The sequence below is a fragment of the Notamacropus eugenii genome, chromosome 4 (genome assembly GCF_028372415.1).
Source record: "Notamacropus eugenii isolate mMacEug1 chromosome 4, mMacEug1.pri_v2, whole genome shotgun sequence".
Taxonomy (NCBI): domain Eukaryota; kingdom Metazoa; phylum Chordata; class Mammalia; order Diprotodontia; family Macropodidae; genus Notamacropus; species Notamacropus eugenii.
The window spans coordinates 361,098,176-361,122,967 of NC_092875.1; the positions used below are offsets into that span (position 1 = coordinate 361,098,176).

General features: G+C 35.6%; 1 protein-coding gene across 4 annotated transcripts in view; it reads right to left on the reverse strand.

Moving 5' to 3' along the window:
• CTNND2 (catenin delta 2) overlaps positions 1-24,792 on the reverse strand; it is a 1,167,955-nt gene that overhangs the window by 720,680 nt on the left and 422,483 nt on the right. The window lies entirely within an intron of this gene.

Genomic DNA, 24,792 nt, shown 5'->3' on the forward strand with positions numbered 1-24,792 from the left:
TGTTATAAGTAGGTGAGCATGTGATATTTCTAAAAAAATACTGTTCATGAAGTATTCATTTTTTTAGGCATTTCATGAATAACATTAAAAAAAGAGAAGTATGTCCTAAAACACCTGGCTCAACCAGCTAAGGCAATATAGTTTTTCATGGGAAGTGAATCCATATTGATTCTACAGGATGATTCCAGGGAAAGTACTTCATGATTGTAATAGACTCTTCAAAACTGGGAAAATAATCATTAGTTTTATATTAAGCTTCTTCTTAAATTCAACAAACATGAAATACAAGCTTTGCAAAGGACTGTGCTATTGGCGAGGAAGATACAAAGATGAATTAAATACCATTCTCACCCTCAGAAAGCTTGTAGGGCACATAAAATACAAATAACTATTACAAAGCAAAATGCCACCACATAAATGAGCTACAAAATGACTTTACAAAGTTGAAGGAAAGAGAGATAATTTCTAAGTGAGAAAAAACAAGAAAAAATTGGAAACGTAGCATTTTAGAAGCTTGGAAGATGATTAAGATTTCAAAAGGTTGAGATAAAGGAAGAGCATGACAGAGCAAATTCCATGGCACAGAGAAAAACATAAACAAAAACACAAAGGTAAAAAAGTAGAGCATGTATTCAAGAAACAGTGAGTTAGAAAAGCACCATTTTGGTGGAAGGTAAAGTGCAAGGTGGAACCAAGTAGAAGAATAAAAAATTGATTCACAAATATAAAAAAATTAAAAATTCTGTTCAGCTTACCAACTGATGTGATTTATTCTATTTCTATATAATGCCAAAAATAAATTTCCAGTTAATTTGTTCCCTTCATTTAAAAATTAGTGGTCAATTTGGTTAAAAAATGAAAAAAAGAAACTTATTTCCATCATACTAATAATGTACTCAATTGCTGATTGAATTTTAATTTTGCAAATGAATGTTTTTGCATCACTTTATCACAGATTACTGGTTCAATTTATTCAGTGATGATAATAACCAATTCAGATGGGAAATATTATTCTCATAATCATTAAAATACATTTTACCTTCTAACCTCCTTTATTCATTATGGAACAGGCCCTCCTTTTAACTCTCACATAAAAAAAAAAAAAACATTTCCACTAACGTATAGAGATAAAAGAATAGAATTCAACAAAAGCAAAATTACAAGAATTACTAGTAATATTCTACTGGTTTGCCTACTGTGTCAGGTGCCATATAAAGTAAAGTGAAAGTGAATTTTTCTTCCTGAGAGCTAACATTTTAATATGGAAAACAATAATAAAAATAATAATAGCTATTATAATACAAGGAGGAGGAGGAGGAGGGGAAATAGTGGTAATGCAGATGTCACCAAAAGAATAGTGATAGCCACAGGCACACATATTTTATAACACAGATGACTATGTGAAAAGAATGTAGAAATGAATACATTTGAATTTCATATATATAAGTATATATGCATGTATACACACATATAAATATACACACATGCATACATATATACATACAAACATACAATTTAGATTGGATCTGGAATAATGGATAGAATTCTGGGCTGAGTCAGGAAAACTTGTGTTCAAATTGCCCCTCTGGCACCACCCACGTGGGTGATACTAAGCACTCACTGAACTTCTTTGTACTGTAAGCAACTTCCTAAGATCTCTTTTCTAAGTCAGAGATATTATCAATCTACTTTGGAGCAAGAAGAAATAATCACAAGTCCACTGCATAACTGATGGAAAATGTGCAATAATATTTTTAGTAAAATAACATACAACATGATTTTATCAATATGGAGGGGCAGTTGGCAAGAAACTGACATAACAGAACTTCAGGAGACCGGGAGAGCCAAACAGATGTGGGTTCCATAAGACTTTCTGGCGCCTATGTCAGCACTCTGTCCAATATGTTATGCTTCCTCTCACTTAAATAGTATTTAATAATTATATGATGCTAATTTGGGAAATAATGATGAATCAGACATGAGGGTTATTTCATATTTGTTTCAACAAAGGCCCTTGCGTTTTTGTTTATTCTTTAGTTTATACCCGGAATCCAGCTCTGACTTCCTGGCAGTATCTCTATACTTGCAGCTGTGGCTTCTGAAACCTAGTTCATCTTTCAAGGCAATGCAGAGATGCCTCCTTGATCATGAAGTCTTTTCTGATTTCCTCAAGTGGAAGTGATTAATTATTGCTCCAATAGATCTCTCATATACCGTGATACTCCACTTTGTATTTATATTTATAAATGTGTTTTAACCTTTTCCCATGATTGTATTGTAAATCTTGGAGGGCAGGAACTATGTCTTATTTATATTTTAATGATTTATATTTATCATATAGTGGTGGTTGTAGTTATCAAAAATATTTATTGAATTAAATTGAATTATTAAGAGTGATTTTTATCTAGTCACGCATGGAAATACTTGAACTTATCCTGTAGGCACACCATGGAAGGTAAGTATATACACACACACGTACACACACACACACACATACACATACCCTTCTATCTCTGAAAATTGGTAATCAGAGATAAACTAGTTGTGGATTGAGAGAAGACCTCTGATTTCATTGGTATAGGGCATTTGAGGAACCTACATCTGCCAATGGAAAGCAATACCTAGCCTCCAACTTAAAGTCTTAGATGCTGTGGGTATTGGGAGGTTAATACCTTGCCTGACGTCAAAGGTGGGGTTTGAGCCCAGATCTTTCAGATTCCAAGTTCATGTCTCTTTCCACAATGAACTATTTAATACTTGAAAAAAAATTTTCTCCTCTGAGGTACAAATGGTGTCAGAGTAAGACTTAAGTCAAAGATGATTAAGTGATGGGCCATATAAATGTTATTGTTGGAGCATATATAATCAGATTATCATTAGAAATTAATTTTTCAGAAAACATAATAACAGTATCTAGAACATGTGAATAAGAAAGCATCAAAATTATGCAATTACTCAAAATTTATTAAAGACAGACCTTAAATATTTTTCACCTCTAACAAATTACAGTATAAATCTTAGGAAGTTCTTTCACATAACAGCTGAATAAAGATAATTGACAACTTTAAAATTTGTATTTTACAGCTTGACAACTTTGCATTAGTTAAATCATGACAATTTTTCTTTGTATTGTGAAAAAAAGGAGATGCAAACATGCTAAAATATCTTTTCTCATAGCTACTCTCAATATGGAAAGTAAGCAACTTAGTATTATTTCCTGGCATCAAAGACCCTCCACAATCTCACATCATCCTTTCTTAGTGGTTATACAATTTTCTGCTATGTACTATATCCATTAGTCAAATTGTATGATTTTATATATCTTCTGCCTTCTTGTTTTGCTTCTGCTGTTCCCTAAACTTTAAATATTCTCTTCTGTCCATCATTCAAATGTCACACCTCCACGATGTTCCCATTCAGTAGTGACCTTCCTCCCCTGTCCCCCAGACCTGCATGGGAGTGGGGGGGCAGAATGAAATGGGAAGGGAATGGGCATTTATTAAGCTCCTCCCATGTGCCAGGTACTATTAAGCTCTTAACAAATATCATATCTAATCATCACAACAACCCTGAGAGGTAGGTGCTATTGTAATTCCGATTTCACAGTTAAAGAAACTGAGGCAGAAGAGATTAAATAACTTGCTCATCACTACATAGTTAGGAGGTTTCTGAGGCAGAATTAGAACTCAGGTCTTACTGACTTCAGGCACAGCACTCTATTCACACTGTACTGCCTAGTACTTTTGTTCCTCTCTACTTATCATCTATTATCCATGTACCCCATCTCCTTATGAGATTGCTAGTACACAATAAGGTTGGTGTCTTTTCTAAACTTTGCATCTTCCCTAATTCCTGAAGCCATATCAGGCACATTTGAACTGCTTAATAATTGTATGCTGAATTAGATTTAATTCATTAATTCAACAATCCTTTACTTAGAGTCTACTGCTTGTGAGGCAGTGTAGCATGGTGGATGGACACCTGCCCTGGGAACCAAGAAGGCCTGGATTCGAATCCCACATTTGACACATAGTGACTGAGAAACTCCAGGCAAGTCACTTCACTTCTCAGCGCTGTGTAGGCAATGTTATAAGGTAGACTTGTACAACTTGCTGGTAGACAGGGGCCAAAATTAAAATAGGCTAACCTTCTTCAGGTTGCAGATAGGTTTTTAACAGCTCGCTTTCCAAATAAAGGTATAATTAATGATTAAACTATTTTGCAAATAAATCATATTAAAAAGGGAAATTCCAATTAATATCAATTAATTACACTTAATACTTAAGATTTTTATTTATCATGAAATTACTCCTCTAATATTAGAGACACACTGATGATGATTGGTTGCCACAGGTCATGTGACAAACAGGAAAGCTTAGACAGTGGCAACCCACCTGCCAAGTTACATGATGGGTAGAAAGCGGGTTAAGTAGAGCATGGACAAAGCACTTTTTACACCTTTACTTTTTTTTATATCCTCTATATTTTTCACTGACCACCCAAAATCCTTTGGCAAGCTAGATGCTGGACAGGCTTGTTCTAAGGCAAAAAGTGCAGAGAAGGTGCCTCCCTGTGTTGGTAGAAGTTTCCTCTTTGGAGTATTCCCTAGACAATAAAATCATTAGTTTAATTCCTATTCATACTATTTTCAGAACACTATATAATGCAAGTAACTCATTTATTCAAAGGAGGGATTCATAATCTAAAGAACACTAAAGGTGTAAATCGCTTCTTTTTCTCATCCATGACCTTGTCCAATTATGCAAACCTCTCTAGTAATTCACTATCCCAATCTATGGGAGGAAGGGCTATTGAGACCTGCTTCTATCTATTAGAGAGATTTCACAATGATTAGTTAGGCATTTATCTTTCTTTACCCACTTGGAACAAGGCATCATTTAATATAATCTGGGAATAGAGAGGTGAAAGAATCCTCCTAAAATCCAAAATTCAGTAGTCTCACTTTACAGACGAGAAAACTGCTACCCTGAGAAGTAGTTGCAATGTTACACAGTCAATTAACGACAGATTTGGACGTAGAATTCAGGGATCCTAAAACTATCCAGGACCCTTTACATTATCCAGGGGATCCCAAAAGTCTTAGCGCAGCTTTAAGCTATTAATACTTATTTATAGTAGATTTTTAATTAAAATAATGGAACATAATATAATACAACATAATAAAATATAACATCATAATTATACTATTTACATAATAAACTTAAGCTATTAAATCTTAAAGCTGAATTCAGATTTGGGGGACACTGTATAAAGCCACTATTTTAAAAGCATGAGCAAATTTGAAATGATTCTGTTCTATGAACTTTGCCCCTTGGTAGCTGCCTGTTTTTGGGCAAATAACAGTAACACCGATAATAGTAATAATTTCCGACAGTTCGCTACATCAGCGGAATAACAGGTTTACTAAAAGACAAGAGCAAACAGTGCCAAGAAATGTTTGCATGTCACTTTAGCATATACAAATACATTCCATACATTATCTCATTTGACACAACAATCCTGTGAGGTAAACAGTTTTTAAAGTTAAGATTATCCCAATTTTTTTGAATGAGAAAACTGAGACTGAACATTATGCACAGGTTATGTGGATAAAACAGCTTTGAGAAATGATTTGAGCTCAGGTTTTCTTAACTTCAAGTGCAACCCTCTAGCCACTATGAATATTACTTCACTACTTAGACTAATTTTTTCTCTCTATAGAATGCAGGGGCTTGGCTATTCATCTAAACTTTCAGGTACCTTTTGGCTTTAAATGCTAATTCAAATTGTACCCTCCCCCCATTGCCAGATAATTTCCAGATAATTCTATTTTCCCACAAAATATGTCCCTTTATTCAAAGGGATCCACAGGGCCTCAGTGAGGAAGCAATATGCAAATTATTTTGTGAATCAGTGCTTCTAAACTAAGCTGGCAGTTCTTTCAACTTTGTTTACTGTTCAATGTGAAGGGCAAAGAGACATTTTAGAATGAGCTCAGTGGTTCCTGTCATTTTACTTTTTTGCCTTTAATATCCCCCCACCCAATCCATTCATTGCCTCTTCTCGCTCACACCCTTGCCTCATTCATCACAAGATCCTCAAAGGCCAGTCAAAAATCTAGTCAATTGAATACGTGGAAACAGTTCTGATTAACAAATAATTGAATAAGAGACTGAGCATAAAATGGCATGTCTTTGGTTATCTGGGACCCTATGAAGAGATTTTCTTCTCTCTGAGTTGTCTGGTACTCTCTTGTGTTAACCTTCCATTTCTACCCAGAATCTGTTTCCTTTTAGCCATCCAGCATAACAAGGCAAGGCAGTCAAAGTACATTTTTTTCCCCTGCATCTCTCATTTCTCTTCTACAGCTATGAGTTGAATTCATCATTGCTATCTCATGACAACGTTAATTTTGTCGTCCGGAGGTACACCGTTTTGTCAAATGTGAAGGAAGAGAGCCTATGCAATGACACTGAAAGGTTATGCAAATAACAGCAGATCAGGAAGACAAATGCAAAACGTCAATACAAATCTATGAAAACCAAGTTATGATGTCAAGATGAGGCTGAACAAGATGTTGTCAGGTATAAATCTGTAGAGACCCCATCAGTGAGTCAAAATTCTGACAAATGGATGTCCCTGAAAATTTATAAAACTGACATTATGATGTTTAAGCGACCGTGGGGACAGCCTGGAGCACACAGCCAGACAGCTGATGACAGGCACAGCACGTTGATGCTGAGTCACAGGAACCTTTTCTAAATTGCTTTTTCAAAACATTAAAAGACGAAATAGATTTCCTTTCCCTAGCTTGTTCCTTGATTCCACAGAGTTACAAATGTTTAAGTGTCATCAGCCTGCACGTTCTTTCTGCTACCGTTTCTAGACCTAATATTTTACTCCCTATTCCCAGAAGCAAGACCTCACATTTACATCTTGTTTATTCAAATACACACTGTTTACCCAGACTATCCTGATTCATCAGTTGCAAGACTGTATGCAATCAGAAGAATCTCAGAGTTCAATTTGTCCGGTAATTACTGATGATGCAAAAATCAATCATATTTGGTAAATATTGTAGGTATTTCCAGTGACGTTTCTGAACTTTTGTAAAACTGTGCACTCATTCAGCATATAACTCATTATTGTTGGATGCCATGACATTAAATCATAGGATGTTACTTTAAATTGTAAGATAATTAATAGTATTAGGGAAATTGACAAATATTTTGTATAGAATGACTACACTATAATAGCTTCTCATGTCTTCTTTTCTATTAGGTCTAATTGCCTGCATATCCGAATGATAGAAGTAAAATATTCAGATCAGAGAAAGATGAGCTTCCATGACTGCTCTTAACTATTCAGCTTATATCTGGAATCCTGTTTCCAGTTCTGAGTAGTATATTAAACAGGGACATGACAAACAAGGAAATTTAGAGATGGGCAGCAAGTTGATAGAGTGTCTGGAAATCAAATCTTATTAAGCACAACTGTAGGCAATAGAAATGACTAAGGAGAGAAGTAATATCTGTCTTCAGATATTTTGTGAACTATCTATACAAGAGGGAGTATAATATAGTTCAATTTAAGGTTAGCACAGTGCTTTGTATATATTACTTCATTCTATCTTTACAGTAACCTTATGAAGTAGACATTATAATCCCATTTTTCCAGATGAAGATACTGAAAGTCAGAGAGCTTAAATGACATACCTAGAGTCACACAATGAGTAACTATCTGAGGTAGCATTTAACTGGAGTTTTTCTTACTTCACATACAATGCTTTACTATAATGTACTGTCTACTTGTTCTGATTGCCCTAGGGAGGAAAATTTCAGGAATGAAGGTTGAGGGAGTGTTTTCTCCATGTGTGTGTATGTGTATGTTTATATGTATATGTATGTATGCGTGTACATGTATGAGCCTTCTCCTATCTAGAACTATAGAAAATGAAAGTCACGATTCATGTATCAGTAAGTTCTTGTCACATGAGCTACTCAAGCAGAACATGGATCACATCTCTTAGTATGGCATAGAAAAAAATAAATGGATCAAATGATGTCTATGGATTTTGCTTGAAACAATCAAAATTTTGATCTTTCTTTTTCCATCGTTTCCTCATCCCCTTATGTCTTCATCATCTTCTTTCTCCATAAATGTTATTTTATGAACACTTCTTTATGAACTGCAATACCAGCTCTGATGAACAAAATACAACCTGAGTTTTTTTTATATTTATCAAATATATTTCTATTTTGCCAGTTTTCTGTGTTGGATACAAATGACATAATGGGAGATGAGTAGGACAACCAGTCCTCTCTGTCCTGGATTCATATCAAGGAAATAATCAGTAGAAATAAACAGATATGTGCCAAAGTCCTAACTTTATCAATACATTGTTAAGTAATTTTGAGCAGGGTTCTTCACTTCTGTAAATCTCAGAATTTTTGTTGTTGTTTGTTTGTTTGTCATTTGTAAAATGAGGAGTTGGATTAAATCAGGGGTAGGGAATATGTGGCCTTGAAGCACATGTGGCCCTCTAGGTCCTCGAGTGTGGCCCTTTGAATTCATCCAAACTTCACAGAACAAATCCCCTTAATAAAAGGATTTGTTATGTAAAATTTAGAGGATCTAGAGGGTCACATGTGACTTTCAGGGCATAGGTTCCCTACCCCTGCATTAAATGATTCATGGGGTTCCTCCCATTTCTAAATCTAAGCATTTATTCTTCAGTAATCACAATACCTTACTGTTACCAACTACTCAGGTTGAATACAAGAGGATGTGAGCAGTTAGGGCAGTAAAGAATTACACGGGAGAAATACTTTTAATGAAATGCCTGGCTTTTCCCAAATGTCTTTTACTTGAAAGTAGCTACTTCATCTACAATCGGTTATTGATTATAGGTCACTTACACTCCGGTTTAAAATATACGAATCTTTATGTCTCCAGAGCACTAAAACTCTCCATGTAATTAAAGTCACATATCAGGAAGGGTCAATGAGCTCCTTTATTGTGTGTGGCACCTTTCAGGTAATTTAAGTATTACCATCCCATGGTTGAATATCCTTGTTTAAGATAACCCTCTTTGCCAGAGTCAGTTAAGATATAATTGGACCTGGAATCATCAACATTGTACTGGATATAATTAATAGATATATCTACACATCCCTGTATAAAAGAAAAAGTATTAAGTGGGTTGCCTATCAATGTATTTATGGGCATATACTTTACTTATGGTGAATCCTTTTTATCATTTAATGAAAATATTATGAACAAAGAAGTCATAACAATAAAATTTGTTACTTGAGGGATTATTTTACTTCCTTCCAGTAGGTGCTATATTAATTATTATTTTCTAGAATCACTAAAAGAGAATTCCAGGTTCTGTGTTTGTAAAGAAATAAACCTCAGAACATTAAAAAAGGAGTATAGTTACTCACTGGAAGTTAGGGACTTAGCCTGAAATAATCAGTCTAAATGGGACTCATCTCCATTCCCAAACAAGATCTTCTTCAACCACATCTGACAATTTATTTTTCACAGCATCTCTCAGGTCTAAACATTTCCATCTACTACTAGTCACCATCTATATCAGGTCCAGAGAAACCCATGTCTGAATCATGGCAGTGGTTTCCTACCAGACTCCTTTTGTTGATCTCTTTCCCAAAAATTCATTTACTTACATTATTCTTCTGTTTTTGATCTATAAAGTTGGAAGAAGTCTCAACAAAGTCTGACTCTACAATCAGCTCAATATACTATATAAATAAGAGTATCATGTATCCTTGGAGAACTTTTTGTAGGAAGATTCCTAACAAATTTTTTGATGACTCCCAGATTTTTAATATTAAGCAAGGCATAGAAGAGACAACTGATGTTTTCCAAAGCCTTTTGCCACCCTTATGGATTGTGTCAGAAAAGAGTCCAGATGGAAAATGTTGAAGTCATATTGATATTCCCATTTGCTGATGATATTGTGTTTACTTGATCAAGTTAACATCTGTTAGTTTTAGTCACTTCAGTTGTATCTTACTCTTTGTGACCTCGTTTGGGATTTTCTTTTCAGAAATACTGGAGCAGTTTGTCATTTCTTTCTCCCACTCATTTTTTACAAATGAGGAAACTGAGGCAAACAGGGTAACGTGACTTGCCCAGGGTCACACAGCTACTGTCTGAGGTTGGATTTGAACTCTGGTCTCCTTAACTCCAGACCTGGCATTCCATGTACTACAGAGCCTCCTAAATAAGATTCATAGTCACTCAAGAGTTTGGCTCACAGATAAGGGGAAAAAAATAGATCTAGAATGTCCACGGTCTAGGCTATCATATACATGGATATGGAAAATGGAATGCAGGGGGAGCTGAGGCTTTTTTCTAAGATTGATATTTTAGAGGATTTATAGTCTTATATAATTTCCAGAGGAATATTATTTTTAAAAGCCTCCAATCATTACACCTCTAGTCTGGTGATGAGCTTTTACTGTCCTCCCACTGAGCTCAACCAATGTTTATAAAGCAATACAGTTTAAGTGGATCTAGAGAGTAGATGGATTAGAGTTTTATATTTCTTCTGCATTAATAATCATAATTATTAATAATAATTTCTTAAGTCCAGATCGTCAACAGAACAGCAAATTAAGCCCTGATTTCTAGTCTTTTGCTGACAGCTGAGATATAAATGCTCACACTGAAAATTTAACAATGGATTGCAGCTAGGTGACAAAGTAGATAGAGCTCAGAGCCTAAAATCAGAAAAACTTGAGTTCAAATCTGACCTCAAACATGTAACAACAATATAAGTGCCCTTAAGCAAATCACTTAATGCTGTTTGCCTCAATTTCCTCATCTGTGAAAATGAACTGGGGAAGGAAATGGCAAATAAATCCAGTATCTTTGTCAGGAAAACCCCAAATGGGGTTATGAAAAGTCAGATACAGCTGAAACAACTGAATAACTAGCAAGGGTCAAGCAAGAGCTGACTCTAGCACATTGCTGCCTGTAGGATTTGCATAAACCAAGTAAATTAACTTGGAATCAGAAATTCAAGTATCTGACAGTTTAGTGGTAGAAGCTTCAATTAAGCTTCTCAGAAAGAACAGCTTAGAAGAAGAGCTTTGGCCTCGGCCTGTGTCTTCCCCTTTCTTATTTTCTGGAGGAGTATGTCATGTGCTTCAAAGGGTCTCGATGATCTTTTAAATCCCCCCTGTGTCTTGGATCTAGAAATATCCACAGAATAGCTGACTCAGCAGCTGCCTTCAGAGCAAAGGGAAAACTAGAAGTACTGAATGGTAACTTCAGGAATCTTACAAGGAATACGGCAACAACAACAACAACAAAAAAACTACACCATGCCTAAAGGGAACTTTATTATTTCTCCCACAAGTGGGAGAAAAGGACTTCTAGCAACCAAGAGAGTCACACATTTGCCACATGTGCTCTCTACATCTGAGCCCATCCTCACCCGGACTCTATGTGTACTGGTAGGAGAGTGTGTCATCGATTATATTCGGGAATATTCTGTACCAACTACTCTTCCTCTATTACATTAGTAAGTACTCTATTTCAAAAGCCACCAAAGTCTGCCTGATTAATTGATAACAACTGATAATCTTGAAGGAAAGTACAGAAGTCAGGGCTTGTAAGCTGTTAGAATTAGAATTCTACTTTGAACCCTTCAGAGCTTCCCCTTAGGCCCCTGAAGGATGACTTAGCAGCCGTGTTCCACAGCCTCAGTCTGACAGTGTGAGGGATGGTAGGTGGTCAGGGAGAGTAGTTTCAAAGCATTTATCATACACATGTGTATAAAGATGCATACATGCATGTATATGTACACATATAACACCAAATATGCTCACATATATGCACATTTTTACTTTACTCATAACAAACTTAAAAGAGAGTATAATCATAATTATCCCCATTTTACAGATGAAGAAACTTTAGCCCAGAGATTTAAGTGATTTACCCAGGATTAAGTAACTGGAAAGCATATATCAGAGTTACTATGAGAGAAGCAATTTATAAATCTCAAAGTACTATAACTGAGTTATAATGATTAATATGACTTATGTTTCAAAGGACATTTATAGCTATTATTTCATTATATCTTCCCATCAGTCCTATAATGTAGGAAAAGCAAATATTGATCATCCTTTTTTACAAATGAAAAACAGGAAAGGTAAATTACCTTTACAGGGTTGCTTGTTTAAGATGTAAGTTATGACTAGAATCTACACCTTCTAACTTCTGGCCAGTGGTTTCCTCCTCCATACCATGCACCATTATTATGCTTCATTTTATACATACATATGCAGGGTATCCTAAAAGGCTTAGTGTAGTTTTCAGTTATCACATATTAAAACTGTTTAAATAAGCTTTACAATTTAAAATTAATTTGTTATATTAATGTACATAGTAACATACTTAGCTTTTGAAAATATCTCTCTTGGATATCCAACTTCCTAATTATATATAGCATTAAATTTAGGGATATTTTCCTTAAATGTTATTTTTCCACCATGAACTAAGTAATACATTTTAAAAAGTATTCCTCAATGAATTTTTATGAACTACTAAGTTGCAGAATGACCTACACCTAACTCATAAAAGACTGCATTTAAATCTGCAAGCTGTGGAGTTTTTTGTTTGTTCATCCTTTAAGTTCCTGTGGTGGGAATGAAAGGAGTACAGTGTAATGCGGGAGAAAGGGTTAGGAATAATCCATCCATATTTGCATACCAACAAACAAGCCTTTGTAGGATTGTAGGATGGTAGATTCTCCACAGCAGAAATAGTTTATACATGTCTATGCAGAAGAAACTGTGCCCAATAAACCGCTCCCATAATCACTATCCTTCCAAATTTATCTAATATGTATGAGTGAATGTCTTTCTGATTGTATATATCAGTTTCTCAATTTTATTACTCATGAAAGAGAATAGAAAACCATATGCTCATTGTACACCAAAATTTGGTACACTACAGTCTAGTTAAAAGCTCAATTAAATGAAACCATATTTAAAAACCAAAGATTCCTAGATAATTGTAAAAGATGCCTAAAGTCTCCTTGAACTAACTGGACAATCATAAAGTACATCAGGTACAGCTGCCCACAGCAAATTAACATCTCATAACTGTTTAGTCATAATGAGACTGCAAGATCTTGCACATAAGCTAAACTCAAGTGCAGTGAATCCAAGTACATGCATTTCTGTTCACCAATAACCTTAACATCTGTCTGTGCTTCTCCAATATTTTGTTAATGCCTTTTAGGATGGCCAAATTATCCTGGTGTCCCCTGAAAGCATGTACTGTAATTTCTAGAAACTGCTGTTACACCTGGCGAAGAGGGCAGAACTGATCAGCTACAGGCTCCCTGGCTGCTAGGCTGGGCCAACAAGCTGCTCATGAATCCAGCAGATGTTCCTACATTTTAGGTCAATGCTTTTTTCAAACCATTTCCCTTTTCCATTCAAGTGGGAAAAACAATAGCTAGTCATGATTTAAATAGTGGACAAGAAGAGCCCATCTAACAAGTACTCAAAAACTTGAAATGCAGTCCACAAGAACCAAATGACTGAGATACTAGTCTACCGAAAAAAACAGAATAGAGGGCATGTGTGTATGGAGAAGGACACAGATGTACTCACTTACTCTTTTGTTTTTTATTGTACAGCTGGAAAACAATGAAGCACTTCCTGGATATTTCTAACCAATGGAGATCTCTTATTCCTTCATTTCTGTAGCACTGCCTATTAATGTTTAAGTACCAAATAATCTCTACATAGTGTCATTCATGTATGTATACTTTGTTGTCTCAGATAGTACATGTGCCCAAGGGCAAAGACCACTCTTCCTACTTCTATATGTCTTCCGTGGCATCCTATACAGTCATATGTGACAAGTTGGTGTTCAACAAGTCACTTCATCTACAAAGGTTTATCAAATACCTACTACATGTAAAGATTTGTGTTGGATACCCTGAAGCATGAAAAGAAGACATAATCCCGTGCTTTCAATACACTTACAATTCTGTTTGTTTGTAGGTCAAATAAGTTAAGGGATTTGTCTCTACACGTATGCAAATAGCTTAAATCTCTATTTTACTTTTGCCTGTTTTGAAGATTGACTTTCAGAAGGTCACGTTTTTATCCCTTAAGAAGGTTTTTGCAGTTTTCATATTCACTCCTTCCATGTCTTTATCTAAAGTCACAGAGAAAATGTGTAACTGAATACATGGTGCTCAGCTACCTCCCTAGGCTGACCCTGTACCATTAAATTTTGTGTGTATGTGTGTGTGTGTGTGTGTGTGTGTGTGTGTGTGCATGGGCATTGTGTTCCTATGAATTGTAGCATCCAATCCATTTAAAAAATCTTGCTAATAATAATAATATGTCATGAAGTCTGAGTGGTGCAATGGAGAGCTGAATTTAAACCCTACCTGTGGCATTTGTAACCATCTGAGAAATGGTTTTAGCCAGAGTCCTAATCTGCAATAAAAGAACAAGAATTATAATACTTAATTCAGTGTCAGTTGTGAGAACCAAATACAATAAAGGAAACATTCTGCCAACTTTAAAAGGCAAAGAACTGGAAATTGCAGAGACGTCGATCAATTGGGGAATGGCTGAACAAGTTGTGATATGTGGGTGTGATGGAATACTACTGTGCCATAAGAAATAATGAACTCGGGGATTTTAGAAAAACATAGAAAGACTTGCATGAAATAATGAAGAGAGAAATAAGAAGAACCAAGAGAACACTGTATACAGTAACAGTAACATTGTTTTAAGAAGGACTTTGAGTAAGTTATGTCTACTATTATAAGTATCCAAATTTACTATACAGGACATGTGAAGAAAGATGCTCTCTGCATCTAAAGAAAGAACTGATAAATAGAAGTGCATATGGAATAATTTCACATACACACACGCCTATTTGCTTCTAATGGTAGGTCTCTCTAGGGTGTGGTGGCTGGGAAGAAACAAAAGAAATTACATAATTTTGTTGCATGTTTGAAAAGAATAGCAGTTTATACACAGTAGGTTCACAATTTCATATGCAATCACCTTTTTTTTTTTTTTTACTGTACTCTATTATGGAAATGCTTGTGTAGGTCCATGAATTAAAAATAAAAAAAAATTAAAAGGGTATAGGAATGCCTATCCCTATTACCTTTTATTAGTCATTTCATTTTCTTCTTTTTGGGTGGTGCTTAGCTAGAAACAGCATTTAACCAGGTCTTGATATTATTCTTTTACATTTGATCTTTTAATGACTATTGGACAGATGAATAAAATCACTATTTTTTTTATAACTTAATAAATGTATTAGAATGTAACCTCACCTCTGCATTTGTCAATTATTATCATCAATGTCATTATTTCATTGTCATTGTTCAGATAGAAATGGTCCTTGAACCAACTTGTTATTATTTTAAATATTGTGTGGATTGTTATATAGGTAGATAAAATAACTTTTAAGTATTTTTATTCCACACAGATTGGGGATACTGGGTATTTGCTATGGATTGAAAATGTCGATATTAAGATATTTTTTTGTTTATTTGAATTAACTATCATTTTCCCATCACCAATATTACTAATTCGTAGTAATTACATGGATTTGTATTGATCCAGAAAAGCATTTTACTCAGATCCCTCTTTCAATGACAAGTGGTCATCATATACTTGCCAAAATATAACTGCTTTTGAAGATAAGACTAGAAACGTAGAAATCAAAATCACAGTTTCATTAGGGAATTTTAAGGGCCCACCTGCTCTCTTTTTCAAAATTCTGCTCAAAATTCCTAAAGAAAAAGTAGTCAATCTTTACTAGATAGTGGGTTACTGTAACACAGAGTATGTTGTTAACTATTTTTATGAACACCAACTTAACAATGCAGAAAAAGATAAATGTGCATAAATATCCTCATGAATATCCTAGTATGGTTTTTTGTTTCTCATTTTTAAAAAAATAGTTCAGTATATACATGGTAACATGGCAACAATTTTCTGAGAAAAAAACTCAGCCAGGTAGACAGTTCAAATGATTTCATTTTCTATTAATTCCTATCTTTTATTAGAAAACAATATACTCATTCATATATTTCTTTTAAAAGTACCAAAATGTGAGATGTGTCTACTGAATTTAATATTTACTAGCCCCAAAAGCATTATTAGGCTACTTATAAATTTTAGCTCAATTTTCATTGCAGTTCTATTAAATCAGGGAAAATAATCTGGATCCAAACACACTACGACATTTGTCCTTATCTTTACACAAAAGTGGTTTGATCTCTGAAAGCTCTGAGGTATTAGATGCATTTTGGGGTACTACACCACTGTAGTGAGATGGTAAAACTTCTGAATTTCTGTTTATCCATCCATGATTCCCTCAAAGTTTGAGGCTTTTTAAAGATTCATATAAAAACTTTGCAAAAATCTGAATTAAAACATTTTTGACAATTTGGCCAATAACTAGTTATCTGTTTTGGTTTTGTCTTGCAAAGGAATATAAAGAAGCACTACAGTGTTAAAGAAAATTCAAGTGATATGTTCATTAGACCAAATTAGAACATACATAATCCTAGAGTCTTGTATTACGTTAACCATCTGATGATTTACTATGTCCTTTAAATCATTCCTGTATACTGAAGAATTCTCATATTTCTTAAGAGGTTGAGAGACTTTGAAAAAGTCATCCATCCTCTCTGGGCTTCAATTGCCTCAACTACAAAATGAAGAGGTTGGATCATATGTCCTTTCAGGTCCCTTCTAGTTCTGTATCTATGAGTCTATACATATAAGGATTCATGATGAATTAGATAATTAAATAGATGGATATAGAAGACTCTTGGAGTAGGGCTTTCAAGTAATAGAAAGCCAGCACAGTATAGAACCAAGGATACAGGGCTGGAATTCAGGAGATCTAGTGTCTAGCAGCTGTTTTGCCTTCACCATTTGACTTGACTCTCTAAGAGAGAGATAGGAAGAATATACTATATAATAAGTAGATAAAAAGACCTATCCCTTTACTTTCCCCACACACCATAAATCATTGCCTTTTCCCAGACTCTAAAGGAAATAAGTAGGTACCCCAAGCCCAAAGCCTTAGAATAGCAAAACACCCAGACCATTGGTCCAGCCTTTATCCTGGCCTTCACATCCACCTTGGAGAGAGTCATGAAGCCCTGTTGAGAAGGGATTTACCTTCCCTGCCACCACCAAAACTCAATGTTAAACAACTGCTGGTAAGTCCAACAGACCTGGGAATGGGACAGTCCTACCCTCCCCACTGAACATCTACTTCTGGTCCTATCAGGTCCAGTTCCATAAGCAACAATACAGAGAAACAATAACTTTGCAGACAAGATCTGACACCCCACTAAATACAGGCTGGTTCCTACCTACAGTGTAAACAAGTCAGTCTTGTTGAACTATCCTGGCACACTGAGGGAAAGACAGGAGATAGCATGTGCCAGGCAAGTCAAACCAATGCAATCATTTTATCTACCACTTCCCCCAGACCCTGATGGATATGTCCCAGGCAGTATAATGAAGCTTAAAGTCCCAGATCACTAGTGTTATTTCCAGTCCAGCCTCTACAGACATTATTCCAAGGAGCAGACCCTGTGACCAGACAATTGCTTCTAGATGTCCTGCAGACCCTATCTTCTAAGTAACCATAGCTGCAGAAGACCCAGAACAGAAAGTTTTCAAGTCAAAGTGCTTGACACTGTCTAATGGTTCAAAACCGCAATCAGATAAGATTTTATCAATGAAAATGACATTAATGAAGACAGATACATTACCATCTGCTTTGCTGCTGTACTTTAAGGGACCTTCCTTTCTGGTTTGTAAATGAATCCTCTTATGTATGAGCTCCTTGAGAACAAGGAAATGTCTCCACTTTTCAATTTGCATCCCTAGTACTTAGCACAATTCTTTGATGCACATACTCCTTATATACAGTAAATGCTTAATGCATGCTTTTTTTTGTCCATTCAATTTCCTCATCAGTCAATTGATAAGGATTTTTAAATATTACCTGCCAGATATTGGATATTTTTAAGGGAAAAAATATAAAAAACAGACTCTGTACTCAAGGAGTTTGCATCATGGGGGAGATAATATATAAACAAACAGGTACATATAACTAAAGAGTAGAGGAAAAATAACTTTACAGCAGAAGCCTCACATAGCTGGGAGAACCAGGAAGGCCTCCTTAAGAAGGTAGGGTTTGACATAAGTCTTGAAAGAAGCTAAGGATATTGAGTGGCAGAATTAAGCTGGGTGAGGATTCCAGGTATGAGGAAGAGCCAGTGAAAAGACATGGGGACAAGAGAGAGACACACAGCTGAGAAACTGCAAATATGTCTGTATTGTGTGACACTCGAGCAAGAGAAAAAAATTATGAGAAAAGTAGGAAGGGATCAGATTGAGAAGAAATTGAGAAGAATGTCAGAGGACTTTATATGTGATCCTGGGGGAATAAGGAGTTACTAGAGTTTATTGAGAGTGTTGAGTGGGATCGTTATATAACATAGTCAGACCTACACTTCATGAAAATCACTTTGGCAGGTAAGTGGAGGGTGTATTGGAGAAGGGGGAAGCTTGAAGCAAAGAGATCAAATAGAAATCTGTTATTGCATTCTGCTGAAGGCCCTCTTCACCTCTAACCTAGACTTTTGCAATAGCAGACTGGTGGGTAAACCTGCTGCCTGCCTTTAGTCTACCCCCACTACAATCAATCCTGCATTCAACGTCCAAAGTGGTTTTTATAAAGCACAGGTCTGACCATGTCACTTTCCACCTTCATACTCCAATCATTAAAATTCAGTGGTTCCCTGACACTTCCAGGATTCTGTTTCCTCTTCAAAACTCTTTATAAACTGTTGCTGATGTTCAGATGTTTCAGTCATGCCCAACTTCTCATGATCCCATCTGGCATTTTCTTGGCAGAGGTATAAGAGGTTTGCCCTTTCCTTCTCCAGCTCATTTTACAGATGAGATACTGAGGTAAACAGGGCTAAGTGATTTGCCCAGGGTCACATAGCTAATCAGTGTCTGAGACCAGATTAGAACTCAAAAAGATGAGTCTTCCTGATTCCAAGCCAAGTGCTCTATCCACTGTGCCACATAGCTGACCTTTATGTAAACTAATCCCCTCCTACCTTTCCAGTCTTTTTATTTTCTTCCATATACCCTTTGATTCAGTGACACTGATTTTCTTGCCATTCATAAACAAGACACCCCATCTCTTGGTTCTGGACATTTTCTATGGCTATCTTTCCTGCCTGGAATGTTCTCCCTCCTCATCTCTGCCTACTGGTTTCCTTGGCTTCCTTTAAGTTTCATGTAAAATCCCATCTTCTAAAGAAAGTCTTTTCCAAACCCTTTGACTTCTAGTGCCTTCATTCTTTTAACTATTTGTTATTTTTCCTGTATATAGCTTGTTTGTACACACTTGTTTGTAGTTTCCCCCACTGAATTGTGAACTCCTGGAGGGCAGGGATGGTCTTTTTCCACTTTTTGTACCCTCAGTGCCTAGCACAATGCCTGATACTTAGTAGGCATTTCACAAATATTTATTGTCTGATTAATTGCAAGGTCAGGCCAGAAGTGATGATGAAATTTCAGTAGATGAGAGGATTGGAGTAGAGGAAGAGAATGAATTTTCTTTTAAACATTTTGAATTTGAGATGACTATGAGAACACCAGTTCAAAATGTCCATTAGGTAGTGGGAGATGTAGAATTTCAGTTCAGGAAATAAAAACAAAAACTGGGGCTGGAAAATAGATCTGGGATTATTTGCATAGATATAAGAACTAATCAAATAGGAGGTGATGAGATCATCGATCAGTAGTATAGACTGAAAAGAGGAAAGTGCCCAGGTTAGGATCTTGGGGACTATCCTAGTTAGGGTCGTATAATAAGGAGGAAAATCCACTAAAGAAGACTGAAAAAAAGAGAGGTAAGACAGATAGGAGGAGAACCAAAAGAACAATGTTATGAAAACTCAGAGAGCAAAGAGTATGTAGTAAAAGGTGAACAATAGGATAAAATGCTATAGAGAGGTCAAGGATGAAGACTGACCAAAGACCATGAGATTCAGCAATGAATTTCTAAAGACTGATGATATCAGAGGTTAAACTACTGTGGATTTAGAAGAGAGTGAGATGAGAGGAAGTTGTAGTAAAGTAATTTTCAAGGAGTTTAGCAACCAGCAAGGAGAAATAGAGGTCAATATCTATTGGCAAAGGTAATATCAAGTGAGAGATTTTTGAAGAAGGAGGAAACTTGTGGAACAGGGAAGGTAACAGTAAACAGTAAACAGAGACTGTAAATTAGAAAGTCGAGATGAGGGCAGTCTGCTGGGGCAGATGGGAGGGAATAGGATAAAGATTGCATGTAGAAGACTTCACCTTGGCAAAGAGAACTGCTGTTCATTGTAGTTTAGTCATTTTTTTCAGTCATGTCTGACTGTACCATCTTTTGAGGTTTTCTTGGCAAAGATACTAGAGTGGTTTGCCCTTTCGATCTCCAGCTCATTTCATGGATGAGGAACTGAGGCAAACAGGGTAAAGTGACTTGCCCTGGTCACATAAGTGTCCAAGACTGTATTTGAACTCATGAAGATCAATATTCCTGATCTCAGGCTTGGCACTCTATCCACTGCCTTATCTGTTCATTAAAGACTGAAATGAAGTAGGAGATATTGGAAGATGATATCAAAGGGATGTGAGATGAGTGAGCTCTCAGCTTATGGCTTCATTTTTTCAAACATATCTAGGTCCCCAGTTGAGACAGTGGGTAAAGGAATACTATGGGAAGTCTGAATAGATGTGAGAATGTCTGAGATTACAATTTAAATACCATGGATTGAGAATGTGGAGGGAAATAGCAGAAATTATATGGAATATAATGGAGTAGAGGAAGCAATGATTGAGTCATTCCCTCACCTGAAGGGTAAAGTAGAACTTTTTTTAAAAAGACCTCTGTGTCTCTATCACAGCTTGACGTATTTTTTTCCATCAGACCCCATAAGGTCACATGTCTGTAGGCTGGTAGAAAAAGTAGGCCACGAATAAAAAAAAAAGTAGGGTTCACTCCAGTGTTTTTTTGTCAACACATTCAATTAAGTTATTAGATATATTTGAAAAACAGATATATTTGAAAGACAATATAGATGCACTGCTGTTAGCAGTTATTTCTGTTGACTGCAGTGTCCTAGGTTTATTTAAAAGTATTAAAAAGTTCTTTTCAGAGTGATATAAGCCTGAGTGAGAATTGACAGTAGGTAGAACTAAGATGCTGAGATATCAATGGTAAATCATACCAAAGTCAGGATTAGTAATGTTTTGCTTTTTTAAAAATCATCAACCATGAGGGAATATTTTACTCTGTACACATGAGAATCATGGCACTTAAAACTGATAAATGAAATATATAAATGTAATATATTACAGCCTGGAAAAAAATGATTTTACCTAAGTGATGCCCATAGGAAAGACTTGGCTCATTTTGACTGACCCACTGTGACTCATAAATATGACACTGGGATAGTAATTTCTATTCAGTAAAAAAGCCATAGGATTTACACAGCACACATGCACACACATGTGCATGCACATGCACGCACATGCAGCCTAGCAGAATGGACAAAATAATTTTAGATACAATTTAACCATGATTGTATATACTAATAGTCTCATGACGAACTAAAAGTCTTTCTCCCGTTCTCCCTCACCTGTTTATATGTTTAATATATGGCAGAAATTTTCCATAATAATGTTTGTTAGTACAGTTAATTCTTACTCTCTGTAACTAAATTTAATTTCATTTAACATTTCAGTGGTGAATATGTAGAATCTCTAGCATAAGCTCTATTAATGCTGATGAAAATGCCTAGAGTTAGTTCATAAGAGCATAAGGGCTTAAAATGAACTGAAGCAGATGAGATTCATGAAGAAAGAAAGTATGATTAATGTAGAGGTTATGCAATAAATAATCATGTGTGGGATTACTCTGGTTAGATGAACAATTACATTCAAATGAAACACAATATTTGAAAAATTGTAGCCATGTGTTTATACAATGAATAATTTATGGGGCAACCTATTCATCTTGGACTAAAACAACCAGATGTGCTAGCAACAATTTTATGTTTCTTCAGAAAAAAAAAATTAAGGCTGCAATTGGTGGATATCACTAAAAGTATAACACTTTTCTTCTTCCTAGAGTAATATCACATCTCATACATATATGCATAATACATATATACACAGGTTTGTGTGTATGCGTGCATGTATATATGGACATGTATGTATCCATGCTTAATAAAAATTGGAAAAGGGCATCACATAGCTGGAATACAGCATTTATTACTAAGAGTGAAACATTTATTAATTATGTACCAAGAGTTTGTATAATTTATTATTTTCAGAATGACTTCTCAGTGCTTTTAATGAGTTATATTCTATATACAATGAAATAGATGGTATAGAGGCACATTGATTCAGAAAAGAAAAACATAAACGTTTTTTATTGTTTGTCACTTACACCTTTGTATATAAAGGGATCTGAGAAAGATCTACTTAACGTATTTTTTTTTGTCATTTTTAGACTTTTGAGGATTTATTTCTCAATTTGAGTAGGATTTACCCAAACAGACACTCTCTGACTAAAGATAATAACAAAATTAATTCACTAAATCAGTCTTTCCTGTCTTATTAACAGTTGTGAAATTGGAAGTTACTGTTTTCACCTGCAGAAAATTCTATCACTTTCTTTAGCTAATGTTTTGGAGACACTACATGGACTCACAGGTGCTTTTAAAAAGGGCATAATTATAGGTATGTTAAAATATAGACATTTAAATTAAGAAGAGACCTAAGAGATGATCTATCTAATCTGTCATTCCCTCAACATTCCCTTATCCATTCAATTTCATTGAGTAACCATTCAGAAGTTCTAAGGTCAGTTACCCAAGGTCACTCAGTGAGTTAGTGAATGAACTGAAGACATTATTGGGGTCTCTCTAATCCCCTTCTCTATTCACCACACCACATAGTAGGATCCTGCTACAGTGTTTCAGAGAACAAGGTTACTAGCTCTGTAAAGGCTTCTTGTGCTTTATTCTACTACCTAGAAAAATTCAATTCAATTCAATACAAAGCAGTTACAAGAAGGGTCTGCCACACACCAGACACTTCTACACACGGTTCTGGAAGTGTGTGTAAATATCAAGCCTGCACAACTTGGGGGTTGCTTACAGGATTTTCTCTACATACAAAGGATGTTTCCTGGAAATCATCTGCCTTACTTCATGTGACCTGCAGGCCACAGGTTGTGCAGGCCTACTGCATATATTCGATAGCTAGCTCTGCAAAACATGATATACTTTTTAGCAGAATCTTCAGTATTAATATTTTCTCATCATTTTCTTAAGTCTAGACAACAAAACCATAAACCAACCCTAGATTTGTGCCACCTGCTGATTTCTCACACATAAATGTTTACGTTGAAAATTTAACAATGAGGTGGAATTGGTTCTGGGACACCCCTGTCTAGAGTTACTAAGATAATAATGAAATGGGCAACAAGGCATAGTCAGCAAAAGTGTCAAATCTGGTCTAGTGCAGCTTAACCAATGAAAAAAATAATTGATAAATGTTTAACAAAATAATAAAAAAAAATACAATACATAATTATTGCTGTCCTTTAGTCATGTTCAACTCTATGTGACTCCACAGACTACAGCATGCCAGTACTGTCCATGAGGTTTTCTTGGCAAAGAGACTGGAGTACTTTGCCATTTCCTTCTCCAGTGGATTAAGGCAAGCAGAGGTTAAGTGACCTGCCTAGAATCACACAGCTAATAAGTGTTTTGAGTCTAGATATGAATTCAGGTCTTCTTGGCTCTAAGCTCAATGCTCTCTCTATCCACTGAGCCACCTCATCGCCTCTATTTTTAAAGTCAATATGAAGCCAATAGAGAACTATTTCCATTTGAGTATTGCACTACTAGTAGAGGACAGAGAGGTGTTAAGGGAACTTCTGAGGTGTTAAGGGTATTATGGATGCAAGTTATGCTAATGACACATCCTGTGTGAACCAACCACATTTTACTGCTCTGGGCCCTAGGCAAGTCTCTGAAGCTATATTTTGCAGGTGATGATTTGCATTAGTGAAAGGATATTCATCATCTGAAATTTCCTGTACTAATGAAATCACAGGTCTGATTTTTTTTAAACTTCCTTGCCCTTCCTTAGTCACCTTATAATCTACTGGAGGGAAAAGCATGTGCAATTTATTAGTAAACACAAAATAAAAACCATATTTTAAAATTTCTTTTTGGGAGGGCTAAAGGAAATACTAATAACTGGGAGAATTACCAAAGGCATCTTGAAATACATAGCAATTGAGTTTCTTTAGAAGAGCTAGAAATTCCAGGGGATAAAAGGGAGTTAAAGCATACCATGCAAGAGGGACAGCTTGTGCAGAGGCTTGGAGGTGGGAGATGGCGTGTGGCATGTGTGAAGTATAAAAAAGCCAATTTGGCTTTATCATAGAATACATGAATTGAAACTAAGAAAGTTTCTACTTCTGCACATGTATGAGGTATAATAATATGCTTAATCATGCTTTAATAATTTATTCTACACATGGAAATATCTATGTGATTAAATGTTTAAAGAAAATGTCAAAAACTAATTCAATCTCAATTCACCTTGTATGAAAAACTATGTTACTATGGAGACAAATTATCATATGATCAAAGTC